Below are 11,504 nucleotides of genomic sequence, written 5' to 3'. Positions count from 1 at the left end.
CCTACCCTAGGGGACACGGGGAGAACATGTGAGGGTACCTACCCTAGGGGACACGGGGAGAACATGCAAACTCCACACAGAAAGGCCCTTTGGCCAACCCCCGTCTCGGGTATGGGGCACTGATGACGCGGAGAAGAGAACACGCCCCCAGCGCCCACATCGTCCCTGACAGGAATCGATTTTTTTTTTTTAACGGAGACAGGACTCTCTCTCTCTCTGGGTTTTTACTTTGTCGTGACCAATCAGCAACACACGCTGCGCCCTCCCAGCGCTTACTGCTCCGTGCACACGCACGATCCCCGTGCTGCCGACACACGCCCCCAAAACCACTGAGAAGACATTTTGTTTTTTGTCTTTTGCTGAACTTGCTCTTTACTGAAAACTCCACCGTCAGAGAAGGAAGGGCGGTTCTATTCATATGTTGTTTTTCTTTCGTCCTTATCTGTTGAAATCAACCGATTTGTTATGGCATATGATATAGCATATAGAGGCTTACCCACAGCTATTATTATTATTATTATTATTATTATTAATATTATTATTATTATTATTGTGGGGTTGTGTTGCAGAGTGCTATAATAGAATGCAATGTTAACTGTACTCCACAGCCTCTGAGGCACAATGAATCGTATATTGCATACAGAGACGGACTGAAAGCAAGAAAATGATGAAATACATAAAAAAGAACTATAGGCATATTAAAATGAGCTCACGAGAGATACTGTAGGAGAAAGGCATTATTCTATGTAATAGGTTGCCATGAGGGTATCATATTTTGCATGAGCAGAGAACATAAACGGTAGCAGGTCAGTAGTAGCCTCGCGTGGATATTAGTCTCGTCTCTCTCAGTGTTAGATTTCATCCTGCAACGTCCCGCCCCGTATTTGCATACTGGGCCCCATGGTTGGTTATAGCCTGGTTCCAGACAAATCTGGCCGGCTCGCCACCACTTCGTCCTCAATTGGCTGAGGCAGAGGCTGGATATTGCACAGGTGAAAGGACTTGGCCTCATTAGGCCCACTGGCAGTGGCAGAGCCTGGCCCAGGTGAAAGGAGTTGGCCTCATTAGGCTCACTGGCAGAGCCTGACCAGAGCCTTTTGTGGTGGTTCTGGAGAACCGTGGGTCCGACCGACTCGATACCGATACCGGCACTGCACTCCCTGTGGGGGTGTGGAACGAGTGTGTCGAATGTGAAGTCGGTGGGTCAAACGGTTCCTGCACTACGTGCATTACAACCGTACACACACGTATATGCACGCACGCACACACGTACGCAGAGACGTGGCACTGAAACGTCTAAGGGAGAAATGTACAGTATTTGGCCCGAGACCTTTCACGATTGAGAGGGGCCAGACTGAATCTGCCTGTGGCAATATGTATTGCAAAGGCAGATGATCGCTGAGCTACGTGAGGCTATAGGTAAGTATAGGTAAGCGTAATACAGTTAGCCGCTCGTCAGTGGCCAAGCTACAAAGAAAATTTAGCAAGCTATTGTAGCTATAGCTCTTCAAGAAGTAAGTGAGCGACACCAAAATGTTCTCTTTCAAAATAAGCAGCTCACTACACTATAAGTTGCTACCAAACGTTGCTAACTCGAAGCTATACTTTGTGGTTGGTAATGTGGCTGAGACGTGTTTTGACTGGAAAAGCTACAAGTGGAGGCTGAGGTATAGAATTATCTCCTTGATGTGATGGACAAAACTGCACTCAAACTCATCCGTTTGTGTTATTTTATGTTGATGTGCCACTGGAAATGTAGCGATGTTTAGCCTTTGCCAAGCTACCAGCTACACGGTGAAATAAAGAAATTACTCAACTACTTGAAATCTACATCATTGTGTGAAATAGGGAAGCTACCCACAAGCTACTGGGAATTGTAGTTCAAGGGAAGTCGCGCTACCCCGGAGCTGGTAGCCCGCTGCTTGTTATGGCAAAAGTGCAGTGGCTGATGGTAAACCTTCTGTAAGTGTAGGTATAGTGATGAACTTGTGACAGTATGCTTTTTACAGGACATGTTGATGGTGGAATGTGAGATATTACCATGACTACGGTACATAAAGAAATAGGCCTGTACTCAAATAGCTTTGTTTATTCATTACATTTTCCATGAAGAATCTTCGTTGAGGTGAAAGTGCGTCTATGCACTCATCGACATCGTCACAAAGATTGCTGACGCGGGGAAAACAAAATAACATAAATGTGTTAAACGTATCTTACGGGTGGAACAACGGGAACTGAACTAATGAAAGTGTTGTGTATTAATACTATTTGCACAAATGCTACCTATTGTTACGATTTCCTCCAAGCTGGGTTTCACTTTGCTCTTTCTGTTCCACATCCACATCTTTTGTTCTGGCTCTTCTCTTCTCTTCTCTTCTCTTCTCTTCTCTTCTCTTCTCTTCTCTTCTCTCCTCTCCTCTCCTCTCCTCTCTTCTCTTCTCTTCTCTTCTCTTCTCTGATATTGTGCATTCATGTACAATTTGTATGCATTATGAAGTGATTCTCAAAACACTTTCATTTCAAGGACCACCAACATGAGTTCACAAAGTATTGACGGTTTGAGTGGTCAAATCCAACATGCACTGATGATAACGCTGTCACAATCTAAGCTACCTATTAAATCTATGAAATGGTTTCATCTGCAACACAATTTTATTAGAGATGCATGATACAATCGGTAGCATATAACCGATTTGACCCTGCAAATAATCGGAGATCGGACGTCGGTCATAATTTCATAACCATGCACCCCTACATTTTATACAACATGTAAGTGGCTAGTGGGGGGGGTCTCTCTCTCTCTCTCTCTCTCTCTCTCAGCTAACGAGTCCTTGGCCTGAAAAACAGATATATGACAGATATGAATCAGTGCAGTCTAAAGGTGTAGAGCAATGTTTTCAACACGTGTGTGGCGACGAGTTTTAACCTGCCTTTTGTGACATTGTGATATTGACAATAAAGTTTGACCTTGACCATGACCTTACTGCCTTGCACGCACACACGCATGCACAACAACAAGCTGCAACACACACACACACACACACACACACACACACACACACACACACACACACACACACACACATTGCACAATTAGTTTGGCAGGACTCAAGTATTGATGGGAGCCACAGCTGCAATGAGCCATTTCTAGACACTAGAGGGCAGCAACTAGTAACAGGACTAGTTATTACTAACTGGATAGTTCTTTTTTTTTTTTTTTTTTAAACTGGATAGTTCTATAGCCTTTCTAAGAAACAAAAATCCCACCCCTGTGAAGTGAGGGGCACTAATATATTAAAGTCTAACTCATGTTGTTTAGGCGATGATGTAAAACAAACGGTGTCAAAACAAACATTACATTATCTTTATTGTCAATGGGATTTAATGTTGTGTTAGGGACAAGATGACGTAAATGTTCCCTTCATTGTCAATGGCGTTTTTTAAAACAAACATTGAACTAAAAACAAACATGTTCTCTTCATTGTCAATGGCGTTTTTAAAACAAACATTGAACTAAAAACAAACATGTTCTCTTCATTGTCAATGGCGTTTTTAAAACACATTGAACTAAAAACAAACATGTTCTCTTCATTGTCAATGGCGTTTTTAAAACAAACATTGAACTAGACATTGTGACACACAATGACATATAAATCACCAGCTGCTTATCTGGTTGTACCCTAACCTAGGGTACAAAGCAGTGGTTCCCGAACTGGGGGTCAGGTCAGGGCCCCCCAGGGGCCGGGGGTCTCACTAAATATGGGGAGGGGTGATTAGCTTGATGTGCAGCATTACATTGTATTCTCACTCGACAGTAAACAAAACAACATACAGTATAAGTGTATACATGGTATCTGCACATTTGTTACTATTAATGACGTTTAATACCTTTTTGATACCAAATTGGTCAACTAAGTGCAAAGCGCTGTGAGCTTGTATGATTGGCTATTTTCACAATTCAATTCAAATCAATAGTCAATATAAATGTAACGCCTCAACTCCTACAATTCCAAATGCTCGTCTAGCAGTGTTGTTTTTGGCAGCAAATTTCAATTTTAGTTTAGTCATAGTCTTTGGACTGAAACTTCATTTAGTTTTAGTCACATTTTTGTCACCTGGAATGTCTTAGTGTTAGTCTAGTTTTAGTCGACTAAATGTCATAAGATTTTAGTCGACTAAAATGTATTTTGGCGGGTCTTGATGCCGCCATGAGTGTTTTTACACTTGCTGAAAATAGCCGATCTACAAGCTCGCAACGCGTCGCGCTGCGACGCGTTGTGACCTTGTAGATCGGCTATTTTCAGCATGCAACTAAGTGTAAAATGACTGGATCTCTTGTCCACTAGTCCATTCCTAACATTTTAGTCTAGTTTTTATTTGTTGACGAAATTGTCAGTATGTTTAGTCTTAGTTTTAGTCATCATAGCTTAGTTTTAATTTAGTTTCCATTCAGTTTTTGTCAGTGAAAAAAGGTAGTCGACGAACATTTTTCGTCTTAGTTTTAGTCGACGAAAACAACACTGTCGTCTAAGTATAGGACCTCGGGTCCATAGATAATGTGAAAATGTGATGATCTACAAGTGCACAGTGCCCCGGATTGCAAGCCGTTGTGAACCGTCTTTTTCTTTTTGCCTATTTCTCATGCAGGTAATATTTCACCATTTGGCCAATGTTACTTTTTTATAGTACAGCTTGTTGATTATTTGATGCAGTAATCTTATTATCTTTTTTTTTTGCAGTATTAAAAAGATTTTAAAAGTCCTTACATTGTAAGTTTAGAAATGTTCAGATATGATGTACATTAATACTGTATGTTGGTCTCATATTGAATGAGAAAACAACAACAATCAACTTAGCATTACTCTTAACCCATTCTGGGCGGGAACCCCTATTGGTATCTTACCCCCTCAGGCCGGGCACCCATATTTGGGTTCTGTACAGTATGTAGGCCTACAGTATTCAAAAATGTAATTTTTTTGATGCTGCTATATAAATATTTGAAGTTTTTCAGAAACCTTAGAGGCGTTTTTAGAGTCGGCCTTAGGCCTAAATGGGCTAAGGTAGTCAGGGGCACTACGAGTAAAACATGTTGTCATATGACATGTTATTATAAGTTCAAAGTGTGCAAAGACTATAGCGTAATGATGGTCAGAAGTCAGAAGTGCAATTGTTAAAATTCACTGGACCAATTCATAAATAATGAGCCCAAAGTTATATATATCTTTAAAGATGGAGTGCCGTGATTTTTTTCCACCCTAAAACATGATCGTCAGGTCTTATTGTTATATAAGGAGGGTATACATTTTCAAAAAAGTGTACCTGGTTTGCCTGGTGGGTGGTGATGGGTGGTGATCCACCTTAACCCATTCTGACCTGAGATCAGATTCATATGAGGTTTCCACTGGACACACACTGGTCTGATTAACCCATTCTGACCTGAGATCAGATTCTAAAAATCTGAAAAATCGTGAAAATGTAGTGCAAAGCTTTGAATATATCCTTTCAGAGCCAACATTTTTTTAACTCAAATCTTTGCTTCTGGGAGGGTTCCCTGGAACAACATTATTTTCAAATGGGGGTCGGCGGCATATTACATATAATTCCGGGGTCCTTGACATGAAACATTGACCACCACTGATATAGAAACATGAGGTTTTTCAGAATAAAAAAAAGTGACATTTTAAAAAGACATTTCGACGTCAGGCCTAATGATATGATAATGGTCTTTATTAAAGGTTTCCGACCAGTTTGAACGACAGGGGGGTTTCCTTATATAGAACGTTATCAAGTCAAACAGTTTTCCAGGTCGTTGGCCTGCAAGTCAGTGTCGCAGTCGGTGCTGGCCGGGTGGCAGGTGGAGCACGTGCATCGCGTGGCCTCTGGGTAGGTGACGACGCCGCCGCCGGTACAGTTGTCGAGCGACTTGTACACCCACTCTCCCCTGCACACCGTCTGCCGCTGCGCTTGGGTGCTCAAGCGATACACGTCGTGCTGTCGTTGTAATACAGTTGTCGGAATAATATCGCCGTTATTATTATTATTATTAGCCTCGAGTCATCATTATTCGTAATTCATAATGAGAGAGCTTTCATTGTCACATCACGGTTTTACAGTTCCCATTGTGTCGTTAAGGAAAAAAAGGAGATCAAGGCAGGAAATGGTTAAAGTTTAGGGGCTCCTTTTTTACGTCACCGCTAAACCCCTTATCCCTAAACTTCTTTGCCTTTTTTTTTTTTTTTTTTTACTATTTTTTTTATCTACATTGACACGTTGTGAGCTTGTAGACTTTTAACTATAAAAAAATGTTTAGCCAATTATTTTTTTAAAAGGCAAAGAAGTTTAGGGATAAGGCGTTTAGAGGTGACGAAAATGGAGCCCTAAATCTTTTTTCCACAAAAAAGGGCTTTCCCACGTTAGATGTAACAAACCTTTGATTCTTATGGTTGAAAGAAGTGAAAAATCACTATCTGCCTGAGTCAGAAAGGCTGGCAAAGTATTGTACTGTACTTAACATATCTGTGTGCCTGTATGCTTCCCCTGTGTGTGGACATACTGTAGATATTTACTGTTGAACCGGGTTCCGGGGACCCCCAGGGGTCCTTGAGGGAGTTCCAGGGGGTCCCCAGCTAAATAAAAGTTTGGAACCAAATAGCGCTACGTCCAACCAGGGAAGCTCCCCCCTGTCAGGTGTAAAGGAGCAACTTGGACACTCAAGCATGAAGGAAGCATAAGTTAAGTTCGTTGCTCTCCCCAGGTTGGCAGAGGGTGTGTAGAGCCCAGGATCACATTAGATGATTGACACCGGGGTGAAAAATGGGTTACAAAATCGTGGGATAAAAAAGATATAAAAAAAAAAATAACAATCGTTCAAGGGTTAGGAAAGGAGAGCGGTATACCTTCAGGTAGCAGCGTCCGGCGCACTCGAAGGTGTTGATGGTCCCGCAGGCCTCCACCACCATCTGCTTGGCCCGTCTGTCACACTCACCTTTGCACGGCGGCTCCGCCCCCAACAGCCCCAGCACTGCTGCCATGACGACCAGCAGCTGCATGATCCTCACTAGCCAGGTGCGGTACATGGGCATACCACCAGGGGGGGAGCAGTCTGCACGTCAAGGTCACACACGTCATGGCCTATTGCAGTTGTGTATGAAATCTCTGTATGTGGCGGTGTACGTGGATGTCATTGACAAGCCTATATAATGATCACATGACGTAACAACTACATTTCTAACAACCATGGACCACATTAATTGTGAGTTGTGATGATTTTAATAGCACCCGTTTTAACTGTCTGTCTGTGTCCCTGTGTGTGAAGAGTGCAAACTGACTGTGAAAAGGGGAGTGGTTAATTAATCAATTTGCAGGTGTGGGGTTGCCACGGCAATCAATTGGCTGAGGCAGAGGCTGGACATTGCACAGTTGAGGAGGGGATTTAGGCTGATTAGGCCCACTGGCAGAGCCTGACCAGAGCCTTTTGTGGTGGTTCCGGAGAACCGTGGGTCCGACCGACTCGATGCCCGGCACTGCACTCCCTGCGGGGGTGTGGAACGCGTGTGTCGAATGTGAAGTCGGTGGGGCAAACGGCACTCGAGTTACGTGCATTACAACCGTGCACACACACATGCACGCACGCAGACACACAGAGACGTGGCAAATTTATAGTACGATTGTCTTTGCGTCGTCAGAATGTTGTCGGTGCGAAAGGGGTGCATACATTTGCACTTACAGGTCTATAAAGATTACCTGTGTTGTTTTTGGCAGCAAATTTCTATTTTAGTTTTAGTCATAGTGTCCTTGAATAGTTTTCATTTAGTTTCTAGTCGACTAAATATCATAAGATTTTACTCGACTAAATCTATAGTTGACTAAAATGTGTTTCAGCGGACCTTGATGCGAGCTCACAACGTGTCGCAGCTTGTGAGCTTGTAGATCGGCTATTTTCAGCATGCAACCAAGTGTAAAATAACTGGATCTCTTGTCCACTATAGTCCCTTCCTAACATTTTAGTCTAGTTTTTATTTGTTGACGAAATTGTCAGTATATTTAATCTTAGTTTTAGTCATAGCTTAGTTTTAATTTAGTTTCCATTTAGCTTTCATCAGTGAAAAAAGGTTGTCGGACATTTTTCGTCTTAGTTTTAGTCGACGATATCGACACCGATTACCTGAATAGAATATACGTTCCTCTGCTGGAATCGTAGAATTGTTCAGGAGTGACACTTCTTTTTCAGCAGCAAAGCAACTTAAGGCTGGTCAGTGAATGAAACCTGCAGGGAAAACATGCATTGTACAGTCAGAGAACTGACAGGAAAAGGTCAGGAAAGTGTTACATCTGTATGGAAGCACTGTACCATTTTTTTGCACCTCATGTAAAATGGTTACTTGTTTATTATGGTGCATTTATATAGCGCCTTTATCCAAGGCGCTTTACATAGATTGTGCATTACATTCACCCATTCACACACACACTCACGCGGAAACCATGCGAGGCACCAACCTGCACATCAGGAGCAATTAGGGGTTCAGTGTCTTGCTCAAGGACACTTCCGACACTAACTCTGGGGGAGCACGGGTTCGAACTGGGCTCACATCCAGCCACTCTACCCCTGAGCCACCGGCGCCCCGTGTACATACCTGCTACTTTTCTTTCACGCTATATACTGTAAGCCCTAGAATGTAAGAATAAAAATGATTAAAAAATAATAATCGTTAAGCCGTTTCTTTCCTATCCTTTTTAATTTTGGGTTGATCACAGGTTGGCACGTTCACATTTCGCAGCATTAACATCATGTATATCTATACTGTTATTGTATCAAAACAGTACAGAACACATTACACCCAACATATTGTTGCAACTTGTCATTATGTCAGTATTTTCAAAGCTTTTAGTCCCACGCTTTTCATAACATATAAAAAAATATTGACAGACAGACAGACAGACAGACAGACAGACAGACAGACAGATAGACAGACAGACAGACAGACAGACACAATAGAATACACCACACCTGTAGAGTTCAGCTTGGCTTCGATCGGACTTCAGTTCCAACCAGTCTTGCGTCTTCGGGAACAACGATGTCACTGTGAACTGATGTGTCCTTTTTCGTGTTGCTTAAATAGTGCTGGCGGTAAATCTTTTAATCTCCCTGGGCTTGACGACGTGCTCCCAGTTTGTTTTCTATTGTATCAGTTTACTGGACGTGTAAAGGAAAAGAAGCAATCCTCCCACACAGACGCAGCAAGGACTGAAGCTATTGGGTCAGCATCAGGGCCCTTAATCCTCCCACTGTCCACACATGAAGAGCAACGTACCAGTCTCTCTGTTCTGATCAGATACCATGATTTTGGACAGTGGTGGAACAAGTACTCGGATGTGTTATGAGGTTATATCTTCCCCTCTTCTCTGGAGTCCTGCCTCAAAGAAGACCAGAGGTAGAAAACCGTCGTTCCCTGATGTCATCGCTAGGGACACAGGCATCAGTAAGCAGGAACTGGGGATGGCAATGAAGGACTGGAAAGTCTGGCGTGATATCCACGACCTCGACCGCGGTCGAAAAATGATGACTCCGATGTATAGAGCGCCGCAGTCCCGCCCCCCTACCAGGGCCATTTTCCTCATAGACATTTCATAAAGTATTTATTTAAAGACCTTTTAAACTCTTGTCGTGACAAATCATGAGAACAAACACATTTCTTTGGGCCGAACAAATAATTAGAAAGAAGAAAAACACTTTTTTTGTTGTTTTTCTTCTTTGTAATTATTCGTTTGGTCCAAAATATTGTGTTTGTTGTCATGAGTTGGCTTTGTCCACGGCGTAACCGTCTTTAAATAAATACTTTTTGAAATGTCTATGGGGAAAAATGCATTGGGTATCATTTCCTGGGCCTGGCGTTGTCATGAAAGGGGGCGGGACTGCGACGCTCTATTATCAGTGCACTTTACACCTTTTGTACTTATTTCCTTGTATATGCATGTCGTCAATGCTTTGTTTTAGGGATGTCCCGATCAGTGTTGATTTTGTCAACTAAGACGAAAAATGTTCGTCGACTACCTTTTTTCACTGACTAAATTGACTAAATTGAAGCTAAATGAAAACTAAGCTATATGACTAAAACAAAGACTAAATTATTTATTTTAATTATGCTGACAATTTCGTCAACCAATAAAAACTAGACTGAAATGTTTGGAAGGGACTAGTGGACAAGAGATCCAGTATAAGTCATTTTATACTCGGTTGCATTCTGAAAATAGCCGATCTACAAGCTCACAACGCGTCGCACTGCGACGCTTTGTGAGCTTGTAGATCTGATCTGATAGTCGACCAAATCACCTGTAGATTAAGACGACAAAAATCTGATGGTATTTAGTCGAAACAAAAAACTAAAACATTCCACGTGACAAAATTGTGACTGAAACTAAATTAAAACATTCACACCAGAGAGCTTTGCTGCGATTAAAACGAATCCTGCTGCGCTTTTTCAGAAAGTGCACTTCGTTTGGCAGGTGTGAATTAAGGCTCATTCGAATCCTATCAAAGAACCGCATTTTACTCCGAGCTAAAACGGGGGTTTCGCTTCGCTTCCAATCGCACTTGATTACGATTCGGTGCAGGTGTGAATGCAATCCGCAGTAAATAAAGGAAATGAAGCAAACAATGTGGCGGGTGAGGAGCTGAACACAGTTGGAGACGGAGAAGGCATATTTTACGCAGCGCAAAGATGTCCCGTTACCGTGGATAGACGTGGTTGAATGAGGAGGCTGAAGCCCTGATCGAAATGAGGACGAGTACATTGATCAATTGCTTAAGAAAACACTGCTTATATAAAAACACTGCAATCTATTATAGCCTACAGAATATTCTGTCTGTCTGTGCGTGCCGTAAAAATGGAGTACTGTCACTGTGTGGGGACTGGGGAGTAGGGACTTTCATCTCGATAAACTTGTAAACATTTTGCGCTGCTGTCTGTTATATCAGTGTGTGCTCAGCGCTGTGCCTCCATGCCCAAAAGAACAGTGCGTGGCGGCTGCGTGCGTAGAGAGAGAGGGGGGTCCAGTCCCAGACGGCACGACACATGCACGTTATGAGTGTAATTTTATCACCATATTTTTCACTGTGTAGGCTAGTTTATTAATGGAACACATTGATAAAGTTCCCCTCTGCTGCGTTTCCAATATGCAAGAATCCCAAATTCTCTGCCCATACGCATTGAGTCTACCGAAGTATTAGGTGAGAATGTGACCTATGACTAAAACTAACACTGGTCCCGATCATTTGATTTTGAGTATCTGCCAATCCCGATTTTTCCAGATCTGATTATTTATTTTATAGATCACGTTTGTGTCATATCACAATAGTACAATATCCCAAATCACAGACTAATCCAGTCTAATATCATGATATGGATATACAGTAATATTGATACTATAGGAACCTTTTTTGAGATGTGCGCGTTTCCATTTTGGATCTTAACTGATACTAGGTCTCATCCCGTATTTCGGCTCCC

General features: G+C 42.3%; 1 protein-coding gene across 1 annotated transcript in view; it reads right to left on the bottom strand.

Moving 5' to 3' along the window:
* The window catches only part of LOC308318779 (uncharacterized protein), a gene marked incomplete at its 5' end in the record, with an annotated part of 473,522 nt that overhangs the window by 123,026 nt on the left and 338,992 nt on the right, over positions 1 to 11,504 (bottom strand). The window lies entirely within an intron of this gene.

This window comes from Protomyctophum bolini (assembly GCF_963924005.1).
Source record: "Protomyctophum bolini genome assembly, chromosome: 7".
Taxonomy (NCBI): Eukaryota; Metazoa; Chordata; class Actinopteri; order Myctophiformes; family Myctophidae; genus Protomyctophum; species Protomyctophum bolini.
This window is presented reverse-complemented; position numbering and strand designations above follow the sequence as displayed.